At 42.3% G+C, this 19,107-nt stretch overlaps 1 protein-coding gene across 1 annotated transcript in view; it reads left to right on the top strand.

The window, feature by feature from the left end:
- slit3 (slit homolog 3) overlaps window positions 1-19,107 on the top strand; it is a gene marked incomplete at its 5' end in the record, with an annotated part of 281,175 nt that overhangs the window by 135,811 nt on the left and 126,257 nt on the right. The window lies entirely within an intron of this gene.

Below are 19,107 nucleotides of genomic sequence, written 5' to 3'. Positions count from 1 at the left end.
TGCAAAATGTGCAATGGTGCAGAATCCCATGGGCATATCAAACAAGAGTTAAAAGGTCCTTAAATTCATTTAGAAAAAAATATAGTAACTCATTGATGTGAAAAATAAGAAATTTCCTCTTACTTTTACTTAAAGTAATTTTAAAAGCATGTACTTTTGGATACTTAAGTACCTTTAGAAGCACTAAGTACTTTTTTACTCTTTCTATTTCTATTTTTACTTGTAATGGAGTAAATTGTGACCAGTAGTATTTGTACTCTTACTCAAGTACTGGGGTCGAGTCCTCTGTCCATCTCTGCACACAAACACACACACACACACACACAAACACACGTATTCCCTGCTAGGAGCCTATTAGCTTCTTGTTGCCGGGGGTAATGATTTACAGACCCCCCCTGTATCTGTCATGCTTCTTTGTAGACGGACGAAAGACAGATAAAAGTGGACGGACTGATGGACGTAAAGAAAAAGAGGAAGGAGTGAGGTGACACACAACAGGTGTGGAAACAGAGAACTGTAACACAGACGTCCGCCCCCCTCTCTCTCTCTCTCTCTCTCTGTCTTTGTTTCCTGTCTCTGTGCCAGCTCTGCCTTTCATCAGTCCGCTTAATGAACAACACGTCACTTTGATTCATGTCCGAGAGCGACTTAGATTTAGTTGGCATTTAGTGGGAAATAGGGAAATTATGCAGCGCTCTGTTCAAATTGTAAACGCAGAGCTAATGCAACATGTAATAAATGGTTATACATTTAAAAATAGAGACATTTACATTTAGATTTACTTTTCTTTTTAACGTTTATGAGTCTTTTTACCCTGTCATCCGTGGTCACATCACCCCTGAAGGTACTGTAGACCTTGTGTGTTCTTGTGGGTGCATTTTGACTGGTGCGTGTAAGTGTAAGTATGTGTGTTGCTCTGGAAGTTCACAAGGGTGGGAAACAAATTAACCACTTTTCATTCAAATCATAGCGTGATAATGCCGAGGGGAACACGTGTAATTATTTCCTCAAAGAACAAGCGCTCCTGTCTCCGAGTGCCACTGATGATGTTTCGGGCCTTGATGTTGACGTGCAGGCAGGAGTGTGTGTGATAGTGATCTGAGTGCATTGATTGTGCAGGGGAGAGAGGGGGGAGTGCAGAGAAGCATTACAACGCCATCTACTGTCGGGAAACTCCTCCTGTTCCCATCTGCCAGACAAGGTGTTGCTGTGGTGCAGGCCTCCTACCTGCTGGGTGGGGTTTCACTCCCACTCTTTTCTTTCCTATTGAATTCTATTCTTTTCTATACAGTAAGTGCGTTTTTGCCGTCGTAATTTATTCTCCAACCGAGCCTTTGACCCTATCTCTTCCTTCGTCTGCTTTCCCTCAGCTCTAACACTAACACACTGTAATGGCCGTTTGATTACAGCGTCGTGCTCGTGACCCCCTGAATGAGCAAAAAAAAAAAAAGGAGCGCGGTTACGATCGCATATGTATTCAAACTGTACATTACCTCATAAAGGAAACGAGCCGCTGCAGAGCTTCACTGTAATTTGGTGTAATTGTCTAAGCTGCAGTGTAATGTTGCATCTGTGTTTTCTTTACCTGACCCGTGAAGTGAATGGCTAAACACAAGACGTTATAGCTTGACATCGTATCTCACTTCTGTTCAGTATCATTGCCAACGTAATGGCCGGCTGTCGTCTCACTTTGATTTGTTGGGAGTTTGGACTTTTTTTTTTTTCGCTCTTGACGACCAGGGTGAAGTGTTTTGGGGGGAAGCAATGTATTTTTATTGGCAATGACTGGGGTAATTTAAGAATTACTTAGGTTTAATATGTTAGAGCTTCTTTGATGTGAATAGTTACGTGTGTAATGGACAGGAGAGGCTTACAGTAACACAGCGATGCAGTGTTTCACCAGTAGAACATGCTGCGTGTTGTATGGGTTTGGAGCTCCTACCTAGTTGTTGTGTTGACGCTGTAGCTTAGATACTGTAATTTGCAGAGCCGGGGTCCTGTTTACTATCAAGATAATGGAGTTGCCATGCGGCTTTGCTCTGTTTGTGTTGCTCATAGCAGATTGTTGAGGTTTCAGACCCGTGTAGGAGTTTACCACCGTGGCCCAAGGTTCAATTTCCAACTGCAAGATTGTATTTATAAACTGAAATGATCACAGACGCATGAGTCACAAGAATGATTTGAAAACAATACGATATGATACATTACAATGAAAACTAACAGTCTGGTAACGGGGGCCACCCAGCCTGCATGAGGTGAGTTTACTGTGATTTCAGAGGTTTGGTTTCTGAAGACGTTTGGAAAAAAAAAAGCATCACTGTTACTTCACCAAGTGATTAATCAGACGAGATAGAAACTGAAGATTTAAAAGACAACAGATGATGTGATTTCTAGATTGACAGCAACAGTTTTTGCACATTGAGTGCTATTTAAGCAATAACGACAACCCCCTTAATGAGCATGGACTGGAGTGATATATTGCTTTTATAAAACGGTTACCAATAATGACAATATGAAAGAGGAATACGCAATCAATTTCATGTAGTTTTATACAACCAGAAATACATATTATCCGATAAAATAGCCCCACTGTGAAAAAATAGTCCCACCTCTCCGGACGTTAAGTTAGCTCCAAGTTAGCTCTGCATGTCGTCTTTTCCTCTGCTTTTTTTTCAGGTGAAAGTCACTGCTCAATCCCCTCTACCGTTGTTAACCCTCCCCGCAGGTGAAAGTCAACCTTAAACATGTGAATTCAACTACTTAAAACCATTTTTTAACATTGTAAACTGCAACAGTCCATTCATACCAGTCGTGTGCCTGACGCGGAGTGATAGCCTACGCTGTTATAAGGCTTTAGAATAGTAGCCGTGGTATATATTCATTATACCACGGTTAACAACCAATCAGATCGCCGGATTTCACTTTTCCGTTTTATAGTTGCAGACATTTTTAAGAAGACTGGAGAATGACAAGTCACGCTACACAGACAGAGCGCTGCACCTACAGCCCAGTAGGCCTCCAAACCACAGCATCACTCAGTAGCTCATGGAACATTATAAATGAATGATTGAATATATAAAATACAACTACATCTACTTCCAGTTTCTCTCCTTCTGTGTGTCTCTGGAGGCATTGTGATGTGGTTGTCGGCCATTTTGCTGAGGTAAAGACATCAAGTTGTGAAATTAGCCTAGCCTTGTAAAGACTGGTGTAGTTTTATTCTGGAAAACATTAACAGTCTGGAGCAATTACCTCTCGATGGCTGTCGAGGGTGTGGGTGTGTAATAACACGTTTTTGTGTTTTCTTGTGTGTGTGTGCGTGTGTGTGTGTGTGGTTGAACAAATGAGGACGATGTGCATGTTTGTTCTGCTGCACATACGTCATGGAGAGTGCACAAACTTTGCCCGTTTGCTTGTGTGTCTGTGTGCGAGTGTTTTGTGCAGCATGTGATAACAATATGTGCTGATTGTGCTAAATACGTGCTCTCCTGGGTCCTGCCCTCCCAATGCCTCCACCCCAGGTTATTTTTCCTGACACACACAGACACACACACACACACACAAACACACAAACACACACACATCTCACTCCAAACTCACCACCACCATCTTTTTTTACTACGTCCTTCATCTTTTTTTTCTCTCTCTCTCTCTGCCTGTTTCTACTTTTGTTCAGTTTCATTTTCCACTCTACTTTATTTTGTAATCTTCTCTTCACCTGTTCTTCATCTCTTTGTGTGTCTGTTGTTCTTTACATTATCCTCATTCTTTCACCTTGGTTTCTTTCTTCACCCTATACTTCTTTCACTCATTGTCCTTCTGTGTTTCCTCATTCGTCTCCTTCTCTTTCCCTCCCTCTGCACTCTCCTCTCTCTTTGACCTCTACATCTTCCTACTTTTCTTTTCTCCCTCTCATTCCTCATTCCTGTTTTCTTCTTTGTCCTCCATCCTTTCCCCTGTTCCCTACCTTCATCCCTGCCTTTACCGTCCTTTCCCCTCTCCGTTTTCTCTCCCTCTCTCTCCTACTCCTCCCATTCCTTCCCCCTCCATCACCCTCCCACCCCAGCCCACGCCCTCCTCTCCATTAGCAGATTAGATTTAGTCCCATAATGCCGCTGGGCACCATGATTTTACCGGCTCTCATTACTCCTAAATCATCTTTTCCTCCTCCTCTCTCTCTCTCTCTCTCTTTTACTCTCTCATCTCCCAACTATAATATGCAAACACACACACACACACACATGACACACACACGCACCATATGCCATATGCCAAGGCATGCTCCGCGCACCGCAACACCCCTGAATTAGCGGCGGGGCCGGTGATTTGTGATGCAGTGTGATTGGGTGGGAGGGGAGAATTTGGTTCAATTTCGGTCTGTCCGCATCCATCCTTTATTCCTCTCCATATATTCCCCCCGGGGGCATGAGTGATTTTCATATCACAACATTTGAGGCCGACTGCATTCGCTCACACGCTGTTATACAAGGTGTTTTTGGAGCAGGATTTCCTGGAATGAAGGAATGGTGTAATGCAATTTTTAAGGACAGGTTTTTTTTTTTTTTTGGTGTGTGTCATTTACTGTAACTGATTGGAGAGAAAGAGACAGATGTGAAGTGACAGTCGGCAGGCAGACCTGGAGGAAAAAAAAAGAGAAGGAGTCAGTTGCAGTTATGTATGCGTGAGAGCAGGCGGGCGGGCCGTTAGTTCGGAGTGTTCATCATTCCCGTTGTGTCAGCGTCTTATCGTTTATTATGGCAGTGGGTGAGTTAGCTGTACTTTTACCCTCTGTGACAAAACTGCTGATCATCACGTCCATTTTAATCACGCCAGCGTCGAGCACATTTACGGCATTCATCCACAGGCTGCACTGAATGTACCATATATTTAAAACCATCACGTACTGAAATAATACAGAGCCTTATTAGCATTTGCAGAATATTGGCTCGGGATAAAATAAATGTGATTTGGAAAACCGAGCAAACATTGGTATATGGAGTGCAGAAAAATGAAACAAAATCATCGTCTTTCATTTTCAAAATGACTTTTGGTCAAATTAATTATGCAGTGTTTTGTTTCATTCATCTTTTAACTGATCAACATGCATTCATCCAGTCAGGAGTAAAGACTGGAACACAGCAGAGCTACACATTTGCACAATATTACCCCGAATCTTAACCAGTCAAGGCGACTACTTCACCTTTCCCTTGTCATCAAAGCGCCTGTATCCTTGTATATTTCCACAACATGTGTACACACTTATTTCTGACTCACATTGATTGAATACATCGAGGAGAGTTTCAGCTCAGCGGTGACGTATAATGAAGCCTGTGTAACATCTTAAGTTGTGTCTCGTTATCATTGAGCATAATGTGTCTCGAGTTTCACGCGGAAAGATTTTACTTGCACAAATGGATGCACAGTCATGTGAATGTGTTAAGTAATATTTATTGCATCTATCATTTTTGCGTTCATGGTTTATTCATCTCATATTTTCAAGCACCAGTGGTGTCAAAAAGTCAAGTGTATATCTATTTTGTGCCCACTCAAGACTCTTTGCGGTGGAAACCATGCAGAAAAAGTCAAATTTGTAAAATGATATAAATGTTTGGTGAATATCAGAAGAGGCAGAATCATTTTCGCCTCATGTTTCTTTAGATTTCCCTTCCCTTTTCCCTAGCTGCAAACCGTATTTAATGCATCATTAGCTGCGTTGATCGCTGAGAATCACTGCTGTGTGTTGCAGTTTCTCAATAGTGACCATATGTTAAGGCCAATTTACTTTTTTCCCTCTCTTTTTAAATGCTGATGTGACCGGGCAAATTAACTAAAAATCCATTTCCTGCACCTGTCCTGTTTTCTTCAAACCACAGAGAGAGAGCCTGTTGGAGAGGAACAATAGCGCTGAATCTGGATCCACTCAATCTAATCTCTCAGCCTTAATGTGCACTGCTGCTTTTCAGACACTCCCTGCAACACGCATGCACAGACACACACACACACACATGCACACATACACACAAACTGCGTGCATGCAGAAAATTGTGTGCAGCACACATACGGTACAAGCAGATATGGTTTCAGGCAGGATAACATTTATACAAGCGGTTCACAAACAGTTTTCCTCCAGGTAGAGCCTGTCAGTTTCAAAGAGGAGTCGCAGCCGTACACACACAAACATGCATTAAGCGCACACACTCGCATAGATCCCTCTCTTCCAGTTAGCCCTGACATTAGCCACTCACTGTTTCTAACTGGATCATGGGGCTTACTAAAGAGATTAGGGCCTGGAGACAGCATAGCAACCACACACACGCACACACATACACACACACTTGCACATACAGTACATACACACAGATGTGCTCTCTTTCCTCCTCCCTGGTTGTCTTTGTTATTCTTTTCTTTTTCTCCGTCTCCTCAACTTCACTCTTTCTGTATCTGTCTCTCTCTCACACACACACACACACACATATGTCCACCTCCATATATACACACACACACACACTCTCTCTCTCACTCAACCAGACAGGCCCTCAGGCTAAGAAGACAGCAGCCAGTAGCCATTGTGGAAGACAGTCTGTCAGAGGAATTAGCCCACCGCTGCATGGGAAGGGAGGATGACAGTCTGCTCTGTTAGCCATCACAATCACTTTATTTCACCAAGTACACTCAGACAGATACAACCATTGTAAAAGCCTCTTCTCTCTTCTTTTTGTACGTTTGCTTCGGAGCCGCGTTACGAAACACGGCGAAAGAGAAGGAGCTGGGAAAATTCTCATCTAAAGTGCTTTTCAGACATGAGAGGGTGAAACGATGATGAGCTCGGCGGCGGCAAGTCATTTAAACGGCAATAGTTGAATAATAACAATTTTGAACTGCTCTCAAACTGTGCTGAGTGGGATCACACGACCAGATTGAAAACCACGCTGACTGAAACTAATCAACATTTCAGTGCCACTAATTATAAGTCTGTGATGTCATTCATTTTTCCAATTATTTCACTGAACACATTACATAACTCTACAGTTGTCCTTACTTAATCGCACCTTCACTTTGCGCACAGCCTCTTTGAAGCTCTGTGGGTCATGATGTCATTTTGCTGGTTGCTACTGTATGAGTTTTTTTATATTTTGCATTTTTGCAACAGAAATATCACCTTTTTGCCTCAGATGTGCCTTGTGTTGTAGAAAAAATTAGCCTAAAATATGTATAAGATCACAAAAATATCAAATCATAGCATTTCTAGTGAATCTGAAAATATCATTCTGCCATGCTCGGCTAAAATGATGCAGAAACTGAGCAGAAGTTACTACTAGAACACTTTTGTTGTGCTTTTGAAACACTAACTCCGCCTCCAAAAAAAGAATAATCAAAATAATTACTTTAAAGGTATAATATGTAGGATTAACCCTTTCATTTGCATGCGGGTGTGATTCGACTTCAGTGAATTACGCATTTATGAAAGACATATTTGATTTTTGCTAATAAAAAGCCAAATAAGTTACATACTGGGGCTTTAAAATCTTCAGATATTTAGTATCATCTTTCGGCCACATCATGAGATCTGAGGTGAGTTCACTGCATCAGCCTTCACAAAGGGACCGCATTGTGTCACTGAGCTCTGGGCTCCCTCACATCTGACTGCGCTCAGCTTCACATCTGCTGGCTTCTCACCCTGGGTTGTGTTCTTCTCGCAGCATCATGAAAGGCCGTGCAGCAGCTATTTGCCAAACACAGAGACAACAAAGGCTCGCTGTGCTTCTTTTCTCTCACTTCCTCCCTCTCTCTCTCTCTCACACACACACACTGTCTTGTTTTATCTTGTGCACATCCTCTCTCTCTGTTGGTCGATTTCTTTACACTTGGTCAAGAAACACACACACACACACACACACACAAACACAAACACACACACTTTCTCTATCTAACCCCAGCACCATTGAGACACCTGCACTGCTCTTTTCTGTGTCTGTGCTAAAAGTTAATTGGCCCGCTGGCAAAATGGCCTGCGGTAACCTTGACGACGCTTACCTGCTGAGAGACGGATCAGAACTCAGAGAGACACCTTACACACACACATACACACACACATATATATATATATATATATATATACACACATGGACATACCAACAGACACATGCATGTAAACAATCAGAAAGACAATGTGTAGTAGAGCATAGTGTTTAATTTGGACACATCTCTAAACACGTATACAGTGGAACATACAGTATTCCCTGCCGTGCGTGCATACATCTCTGCAGCGCACACACACACACACTCTTCTCCAGCAGTCTTCTTCTTCTTCTTCTTCTTCTTCTTCTTCTTCTTCTTCTTCTTCTTCTTCTTCTTCTTCTTCTTCTTCTTCTTCTTCTTCTTCTTCTTCTTCTTCTTCTTCTTCTTCTTCTTCTTCTTCTTCTTCTTCTTCTTCTTCTTCTTCTTCTTCTTCTTCTTCTTCTTCTTCTTCTTCTGTCCAATCTACTAATTTGTGGTGTATTATTTATGGGTGCAGAGGAACTCCCCAGACACTTATAAAGGCAGAACACCACAGTCAGCTTCTTTATTCACACCTCCTTCTCTCTCTCTCTCTCTCTCTCTCTCTCTCTCTCTCTCTCTCTCTCTCTCTCTCTCTCTCTCTCTCTCTCTCTCTCTTCACACCTCTGCTCCTCCCTTCATCCTGCTCTCCTTTACTCTTACACTGCAAAAAACTCAAAATCTTTCCAAGAATATTTGCCTTATTTCTTGTCAAAATGTATAATTTCTAGTCAAAACTAATCTCTTTCCACTTAAAATAACTCGTTTTTAGATAATTTTCACTTGTTTCAAACAGATTTTCACTTGAAATAAGTAGAAAAATCTGCCAGTGAAAGCAGGTTTTTTGTGCTCGTAATAACAAAGAAAAACTTGTTCCACTATCAGATTTTTCTACTTATTTCAAGTGAAAATATGCTTGAAAGAAGTTAAAAAAAGTTTCTAAAAACAAGCTACTTTTCATGTGACGAGTCTTATTTTGAGTATAATTTGATTTGTTTTGACTAGAAGTGACATTTTGACTAGAAATAAGACAAATATTCTTGGTAATTTTGAGTCTACCTTTCTCTTTGTTTCAGCACCTATACCCAATGACTCTCCATCCTTCCTTCTCCCTTCCTTCCTGCTTTAACCACTGCTTCCTTCCGTCCTTTCCTTACCTTACCCTCTTTACCTCCACACATCCTATCCCTCTCTTTTCTTTCACCTGTCACCCATCACCTGCCAGCATCAAACCCCCTCCTCATTACTTCCCCCTGCTTGCTGTCAACTCTTGTCTTTCCTCTTCTCGTGCCCTCTCCTCTTCCTTTTAGTCTCTCTAACAACCCATTTTTTCTTCAAAACATGTCCATCTCTCCCTTCAGTGATGGTCGTGTCAGCTCAGCCATTCAGTGTAGAGTCAAACGGGGGGGTTGTTGGGTTCAGCCCTCGTTCTACTGGAAAGCCTCGGCAGCACCTATCTTCCGTTCCTCCATCAGCCATTTATTAATGCACGTCTCCCATCTACTTGAAAGGGCTGCCCACCCATTTACCACATGCAATGAAGGGTTTAATCATTCAGCCTACAACAGGATTTATCTCTGCTGTGCCCTGCAGTCAAGTAAAAATCATTTTCATCTCGTCTTTGTTTTGAATTGTGTTATTCATGTTCCTCCTTTTCACGTTAAATCAAAATTTCTCAATCTAGTATTATTTATTTTAGGGACTTGACACAGTTGGCAGATAAGATAGGACGGGCTTATCAAATTAGGAGTGGAGGACTCTCAAAAAGTTTCCCAAAGAACAAATCCATTTAATCAAAGAGTTGTATCCACTCTCAAAATGAGAATCTCAAACCTCCTCCTCAAATTCAGACCTTTTGCGTTTGTGATGCATTGCAGTTCACTTCAGTTGTACTGTATGTGCATAAGCTGAATCACATGCACATCTGTTCGTGAGGCTGTGTGTAAAAGAGAACATCTCCGGATCAAAGTTGTGATAACAATTTCAAAGTCATTGATCACTATTACTAAGCAAACAGGATCAATCTGTATCTCTGTGCATTTAACACAAAGACACCCCCAATAAGAATAAGCATGGCGTCATTTAACAGCTTTTTGCAGGTCAAGAAACAGCTTAAACGCTTTAGCAGTTTTACTCAAAGGTCAAAGATAAATCTTTGGAGCTCAATGCTCACAATACTTAACAGATTCAACTCTTCACTGTATGTGTCAGTGGCGTGTGACTATCTGCTGTTGTTGGCAGGGATTCAACATTTCCTTTTATTATTCTCGTCAGGTTTCGATGAAAAGATGAAGAAATCACCTAACTCCTTGCTTTGTAGCTGACACTGCATCCTCTTGATGTTACAGAAAAGATAAGATATCCCAGCTCCCTTGGTGAAAAGAAGAAAAAAAAAAACTCAAGCTTTTTGTGATTTTCATGTTTTGATTTTAATTGAAGGATTAGACAGTCAGTCCTCTGTGAGTTGAGGAAATTTCCCCGGCTTCTTTGCCTTTCACAATCTATGGGATGAGCCAAGGAAAACAGCGCTTGGAAATAGTAATATCATCTCACACCAAATGGCTGTTGTCAGGTCATTAATGAAAATAACACAATGCAGTTTAAAGCTGCTTTACAAGCGCCTTTCTCCAAATTAATGCACCTGAACACCAGAACACTTGTTTCATTTTATTTTCTATATTGCGACAACATACATTTATCTTGTTACCAGCGAGGCACCTCAATGCGCTCTCTGTCCCGGAGAAATTGATTATGATCGAATTGTGCTCGGGTCAGGATTGCTCAGAGTGGATATAACTGTATGGCTTTGCCCTCTCTCTTAGATGTACATGTGAGATAGTAAATCTACTTCAATGCAAAGACAATCTCTTTCACCTCTCCCTCCCTGCTCTATCTAGCCACCCATCCTTGCATCATCCCTTCTGTTTCTATCTTTTCACGCCTGCCTGTTAATCCACCTTCCCCTCCCCTCCATCCATCTCCTCTCTCCGCGTCCATTCTAATGTCGTCTCTTGACCCCTTTGCTGCTGAAGTTTTATTAGCTCAATAAATGTCCCTAAGAGCCTGCAATATCGCTTAGCTGAGGCTCTGGAAGAAAAGAAAGAAGAACTAACAAAAAAAAAGGAAAAGGTGGTAGAGTAGTAGCCTAATATCGCTTAGTCCCACGGATGACAATTCAAATAAGAAAATGTATTAAAACAAAATGGCGTCAGGGACATTAAAGTAAATTAGCCAATAACAAATGACCATGTGTGCGCCCTGCTGCCTTAACCTCTCCAACTATTTTTTTTTTTCCAGATAGTAACTCATCTAAATTTGTTGGACATCTTTCGGGCATGGGGCCAGAAAAGCTTTTATATCCATAAAGGCCTATGGATCACAGAGAATTGCATTAAGCTGTCCAATTTAATTACAGTATCGACAAAACATAATAGATACTTACAGCCTTACGGAGAGCGATGGGTAGAGGAGGAGAAGGAGCAGGAGAGAGAGAGAGAGAAACGAAAAGTGCAGACAATGTCCATTTATAATGCTGATGCAGTGTATGTATCAAAGGAGGCGTTTGAGGAACGTGCGCATGTGCATGTGTCTGTGTCTGTGTAGCTATGTGTGAGAGTGTGTGTGTCTCTAACGAAGGATTTGCAAGGGCCCCTGAGAGCATTTGAGAACGCTTAGTTTGATTTAGATGCTACAGCTCCCTGATGGCTGTTTCACTCACAAACACACACGAGCGAGCGTGCACACAAACGCCACTCTACGGTCTACACAAACGCGCGCACACACAATGTCGCTCGTCGTCGTACACCTGCCCACACACACGGATAAAACTCCACCCACACGCGTACACACACACACACACACACACACACACACACACACACTTACTTGGATCAGTGTAATAGAGCGGGTTAGGAAAGTGGCTGTCCTGTCTCGTCCTGTCCCAGGCAGCCGGGGCTGTCAGCCTCCCGTCCACCATGATCAATAGAGGGGGGCAATATTTTTATTCATAAAGCGCCCACTTAATTAAATCACGGGGAGTGGAACGGGGGGAGGGGGATGCGGGGATGTGGGGATGGGAGGGTTGAATAGGGGAGGAGGGATGGGGCGGGGGTTACAAGATGGAGCAAGGGCACTGAGTCAAAAGACTGATGAAGAATTTCAAAGCCTGGAAAGAGAAAGGCAGAGAGGAGAAATATGGAAGGAAGGAAGACCACTCTGTGTGTCCTCTATTATACCACAGTGCACCAGGATGCAGAGGACAGACTTCAAGGCTATATGTGTGTCTGAAGTGAAGGGAAGTCATTTTATTTGTCTTTGCAGCAACATTTTCCAGTTGCTTGAAATAACTTCTCCTCCGTTATGTAAAGAGTAAAGATTTCAGGGAGCACATGCGGTCTGGATGGAAGAGACGTATGCGAGCAGTAGTTCGGCATTTCAAAAGTATTCCTATTGTGTTTTGTTTGCCAAGAGTTTGACGAGAAGATCAATACCACTCTCATGTTTGTCCAGTTAATAAAGCGCTATATATAGTCAGCATTTGGTTAGCTTAGCTCAGCATGAAAAGTGGAAGGAAAAGGAAACGACAAACAGAGCTGTGTTCCAAAGGAGAAAAAAAAGGTTAAATGAATTTCCCCAAAATGCCAAACTATTCATTGAACCAAACAAGGACTCGTAAACTTGATAAGAAGAGAAATGTAACAGGGGATGAAGGCTGAAAATGTGACAATAGAAAGCAGTTGGGTCCCCAGACCCCCAGACCATCCCGATGGAGCTCAAACCAAAGATTAAAATGTGGCAATGGAAGAATTGTGTTAGCTGTGAACCTTTGAAATCAAAAAAAAAAAAATCCACACTATACAGTCCCACACAGCAGTCCTGCTGTCTGCAATGCACTGTCAGCATGTTGGGTAATATATCCCCTCAGCTTGTTGGCACAGGACAGAATCACTCAAGTAGAGTGGCTCCGTAGCCAAGACTTGAAGACCGTGGTTGTAATGGGAAGGTTCCAGTTTTGAATGCATGGAGCTATATGTCTGTGACAATGCCAAAAAATGTTACATTTATAGTCAGTAAGTTTTCCCAGGATAAATGAAGGTTAGAAAAAACTTTCTGCATGTTCCGTTTCAACTTGCCCAATAAAATACTAGTTAGAGTATCACATACAGAGGCTGAGTTCGACTTATTTCCACTCAGATGCCCCATAGCAACAGCAGCCCCCCCATGGTTGCTGTTGCAGTGTTCATTCAATCATATGCATTCTCCTTCAACCTACACTAACTAAAGAAAAAAAATCAATGTCTGTGTGAGTGCAGTGTAGAAATCTTCACTGTATAAAGTCATAACATGAATTGAAAGAGTTATTCTGCTTTTACAGCTGCAGGAATAAATTTAAAACGTCCGCTACCTCAGGCATTAAAATCCTACCATGTATTTACTGTGACTTACAGCCAGTACTTAACAGTAAGTTAAAAAGGCAAAAAAGGACATTTAAATAGTTCCCAAGGTTAAAGATACCAATGGCTTCTACAGTACGGGCTGTAAGCGGTGTAATACCTGCTGCATGACTTTGGTCTTACCTTACAGTAGAGTGCCTTAAAAAACAAGGGGAATATGAGCTAGCCAGCAGTCGATATTTATTACTCTCTTTATGGAACAATATTAAATGCAGTTACAGCCCCCAAGGGAGAGAAAAAGAGACAGACCGACGGAGAGGGAGAGAAAGTGAGATAGCAGGAGGGTTGGAAGAAGAAAGTGATAGAAGTGGAGGAGAGACAGGGGAAAGGAGAAGCGAGAGGATTGAACAAACCATTGAAGGTCTCTCAGGTTTCAAAAATAAATGAAATGGTGCCGCCACCACCACCTCTGTCTTCCTTCTTCATCCCCTTTTCTTCCTTCTCCTCAATTCTCCTCAATTTTCCTCTCTTCTCTCTTTCATCTCTCCCCTGGAGCCCGGCCAAGGGTCATCCCTCTTTCTTTCCTCCTCTACAGCCAGCTCTTCTTTTAATAAAAGACACATACGGATGCATACTGTACTGTACGCTGCGGCCTGCTGTTTCTTTCACGCAGAGACACACAAATTCAGCCTGACACACAGACACACACCTTTGCCTCTCTCCTTGTCATCTCCCTCTAACTGAGACCTCCTGTGATGCCGAGTGACACAGAGTCACATGAAATCAAACAGACCTGCTCTGACTCCGCTGCTCTCAGGTGAATGGTTCAGAGCTGGTTCATATCTGGACCAGCCTGAGGGCGGATCCATCTAATATCTGGTGTCTACTGTTACACAAAAAAGAGCGTAGGGTGAGATGCCCTGAAAGGAAAGATCCTTGTGGTGCGTGTGTGTGTGTGTGTGTGTGTGTGTGTGTGTGTGTGTGTATTTTTGGACTTGTATATTTTTCTTGTTTTCAGATCTACATTTAATGTTTGCTTTGCATGTGCAACATCTGTATCGTCTTAAAAGGTCAAAGGGATAGTTCACCCAAAATTGAAATTTCACTCATTATCTACTCACCCTCATGTGGACTAAGGGCTGGGAGAAGTTTCAGAGTCCTCCGTGGCTTCTCTGAGTTACAGGGGGTCTCGGCGTAGCAGTGCATGTCCATATAACGGTTGCAAATGGATACCAACTGTCTTCGTAACAAAAAGACACACCAAAAAACATCCAAATACCTCCATGCTGCTCGTATGTAATGTGCGAAAGCTTCTCGAAGCTCCTCTTCCCGGTTCGTCAGATTTGGAGATTTGGGAAGAGCAGCTTTCACTACAAACAAGCTTAAAATATAGACTAATTTAATTTTTTTCTGAACAATTTTGCATTTCGGGGCTTCAATACAAGACATACGAGCAGCATGGAGGTATTTGGATGTTTTTTGGTGTGTCTTTTTGTTACGAAGACAGTTGGTATCCATTTGCAACCGTTATATGGACATGAAATGCCACGCCGAGGTCTCCTGTAACTCAGAGAAGCCACGGAGGACTCTGAAACTTCTCCCAGCTCTTAGTCGACATGAGAGTGAGTAGAAATTTCAATTTTGGGTGAACTATCCCTTTAACACCAGTAACGAAGGAGGTGCAATGTGACCAGCTTAGAAGTGTGTGTGTGTGTGTGTGTGTGTGTGTGTGTGTGTGTGTGTGTGTGTGTGTGTGTGTGTGTGTGTGTGTGTGTGTGTGTGTGTGTGTGTGTGTGTGTGTGTGTGTGTGTGTGTGTGTGTGTGTGTGTGTGTGTGTGTGTGTGTGTGTGTGTGTGTGTTAAAGGCAGTAATATCTGAGGGGGTGACCTGGCCAGTGCTATTATTCTCCTCACATGAATAATGGAACTTAATATGAAGGAGGTGATAGCTGGAAGCACAGACACACACACTCACACACACACACACACACACACACACACACACACACACACACACACACACACACACACACACACACACACACACACACACAGACATGACCAAGACCACCACCCCAACCAGAGGAGAGAGTTTACTGTTATTCTCAATCCCCTCAGACTTCCAGGGGCCACGGAGAGTCATCATGCCCAGGGAGGAGAGGCCTTAGCTGGGGGAATTCTAACCAAGAGTGGGGGGTCCTTATGGTGAGAGAGGGGGAGGTCTGGAAGACATTTGGTCAAAATTCAATCAATTATACTGTACTTAGGAGGAAGCCATGACAAACAGTGAATGGATAATCGAAGGCTGCCCTTTCTTCTTTTTGTTCGCCGGGCCTCTTCTTCATTTTCTCCATCCCCCCTTTCTCTCCCTTCGCTTCTTATTCCCCCTCTTCTCCATTTCTCCTTGTGCCCATGGACACTTGAACCTTAGTGAACTTTGCATTGTTTGCCTTGTCTCCGTCCAGCTTCGGAGATCCTCTGATTCATCGGGAGATACGCAGTTGTTTTCATAATCAGTATCACTATAATTTACAGAATTTGTCATCCTAATAGAACTGATGTATAATTCAAACAGCCATCCGTCTCTTTAATAGAATTTTTAGGAGATTAATTGCCTGCTCCCTGAAATGCTGCAGCAATAGAGGAGGACCAAAAAGGCCAAATCCAATAATTGAAACGTGGGAGCAGCAGATTGCTAGACACTGCTGTACAAACCGTCCCGCTATCCAAATGAGCCCATGTGTGTGTATCTGTATGTGTGCGTTCGTGTGGTTATAGTCTATCAGTGAGTGTCCTTTTCAAGGATCACGAGCCAATCTCCTGTTGGCGATAGCCTTTGCTCTACTCAAAGGTCGGCAGGTGTGACTCACAGAGAGATGAGAGGACGACTGTTTACATGAGAACATGACGTAGCTCTGGACGATGAATGTGCTGAGACATTAATAATACATTATGTTAGAGTAAAGACCTGTTTTTAATATCTGCCAGTACAGAACGCTAAATCAAATCTGTGCTGCCACAGGCATCTGCTTGAACATTAAAGGCTCTGAAAGTCATTTTTTGCCTCAGCAATGGAGCCCTACATGAACACATTTGTTGAATATATGTATGTTTATGAGTTGTCAGTGTAACAATCAGGTTTATTTTATTCAAAATGCGATAAAAGTTATTCACTGATTCAAATCAATTGAGGGAAAATTGAGTTTTTGAGATTAAATGATTAGTTCTTCATTTTTTTTTACTTCATGTAGAATATTTTCTGTAGCTTTTCAGCATTTTCCTTCTACACTACATTTTTTCAGCCTCTAAACTGTGGTATTCCTCTGCACAAGTGCATTTATAGAAGTCACTGTGTGAATCAGAAAGCAGGTTAATACGGTGCACTCTGTAGATGCACTTGTGTGCAGAAATACAGGAGCTCAGCAGTCGACTGTATATGACGACCTCACATAAGAACCCCTTCAAATGTCGACGTTCTGACCATCTTCTCTTCACACACATCATCACCACTGGATGCAGCGTGGATATAGGAACATTTTCATAACCCTAAAACCAATCGCACAAATGGACAACTCGTAACCACCCGCATAATGAAAACTTCTCTCACAGCCTTGTGACATACGACTTTTATTTTGGCAGCCTACAGCGAGTAGTACTCCTGGAGCTGATGTCAGTCACTCAGCGGCCAACAACAGACAGACTCACGGGCTCATAATGGCTTTTATTTGACTTGGATGCCTTTCTTTCTGTTAGAAGGAATAACAAACGAATATGGTTGGTAAACAAAACAATAAAAGATTTATTATCCATGGAACTCCTCAGAAATATGACTTTTTAATGTTTTTTTTTCTCTTTATCTTGTTCTCTTTCTCATTTTTTTGTAATCATTCATGTTTGTCAGCAGTCCACAGAGGGCAGAGTGGTATAAAAGAGATGCAAATTATAGAGATAAACACGATAGATTTATGGATATAGTTAGATATTTCAGCAGATAGACGCAGGGAATGATAGATAATAGAGAAGGATAGACAAAGAGATTGCAGCATAGAAAGCAGGAGTGATAACAGCTTTGCTTTCTATCTGTTTCCTATTTATTCTGTCAGCGTCAGCAAGGGAGAGCAAAGAGAAAAGAAACAGAGAGAGAGAAGAACCTCCCTTCAGAAAAATCCCATCTTTACCCAAAAAGTGTCAAAACCTTCAAAACAAGAAGTGTAAACACGAAAAATATTTTCCGGCTGTGCTGCACATTAAAATATCATAATACTATTCCTGTCTGTCAAATGTTTGCCTTTTTTCGTCCTCCTTCGTTACCGCAAGCGCTGAGCAAAATTGCACATAAAAGCACATATTTTCTTTGCCTAAAGAGTATACAATGCCAGGCACATACTTTTCCCATCAAGGCCTGAGGAGAAAAGAAAAAAGAAAAGAAAAGAAGGGGGGAACGCTCATCTCTTGTCAAACAAAAGGAATGAGCCAGAAAACACAGGGCTGAAAGGGAAACGTCCAAAACGATGAAACCTTGTTAGTTTGAGGAAATGAGTTTTCTGTTTTCCGAGCACGGCTCGCCAATTAACATTCACAGCACTAATAAAGGTTGATTGGCTCTGGAATAATGCACAACCAATTTTCCTCCGGTGAGCTTGAATGTGTGCGTGAGTGTAAATTAGACAGCGTAAGCATATACAGTAGGTATGCTGGAGTTTATGTATATGCGGGTAGATGTGTGAGCATGTTTATTCTAAAGTACTGTATGTGTGTATGTGTCAAAACTGACCAATAATAAGCTGTGTTTCTTAACTGCGTGACAGGAAAATGTTATAAATATGGTTGGTACATAATTGCTGTTCTCCACGGAGAGGCTGGCTGATTTCCTGAGTGTATGTGAGCGTGTGTGTGTGTTTGTGTTTGTGTGCGTGAAGGTCAAACAGAAAAGTCCAGGCAAGTGGTGTGTTGCGCTTTTGTGCTGCTCCGTTGTGATTATTCAAATCTGCATCCACCACCCGACATGCGTGGTCATGTATCTGTGTGCGGCTGCTGATTGACTGTTAGCACACATGTGTACAGCCTGGAAAGAAGTGTGTGTGTGTGTGTGTTTGGCTCAGGCCTGACTGGCAGGAGTTGCAGGTGATTAGGTTGTCTTATATTTCATACCTCACACCCCTCCACACATACACCTCTCCAAAACAAACAGCAGTAATAGAGTTAAAGGGATAGTTCAACATTTTGGCAAATTGGCCCATTGTCATAATCCCTATAGTCGTAGCAGAAGGTTCGTTACCTTTAATTGTCGGTGCAAGCTGTTTTTAGAACAGCGGAGCAGAGCCGTGAGCTGCTCAGAGCTACGCTACGGAGGCTCATTATGGGATTTCTTGGTTTCCCTCATCAAACTCATCAAATACACAATCCAACAACTCCAAAACGCTCTGGTGGACAAGTTGTGACCTGCACATTCACCACGCTATGAGATAATAACACAACGTTACCACACAGAGTTGTTTTAGAGGTAAATACAGAGACGGCTTGCTGAAAAACAGTCCCTGAAGGCAACACACATCAGCGGTTTTGCATGAATTTACCTGAGCAGCTCACGGTTCTGCTCCGCCGTTCTAAAAATAGCTTGCACCGACAATTAAAGGTAACGAACCTACTGCTACGACTATAGGGATTATGGCAATGGG

Source organism: Trachurus trachurus (genome assembly GCF_905171665.1).
Source record: "Trachurus trachurus genome assembly, chromosome: 10".
Classification (NCBI taxonomy): domain Eukaryota; kingdom Metazoa; phylum Chordata; class Actinopteri; order Carangiformes; family Carangidae; genus Trachurus; species Trachurus trachurus.
This window is presented reverse-complemented; position numbering and strand designations above follow the sequence as displayed.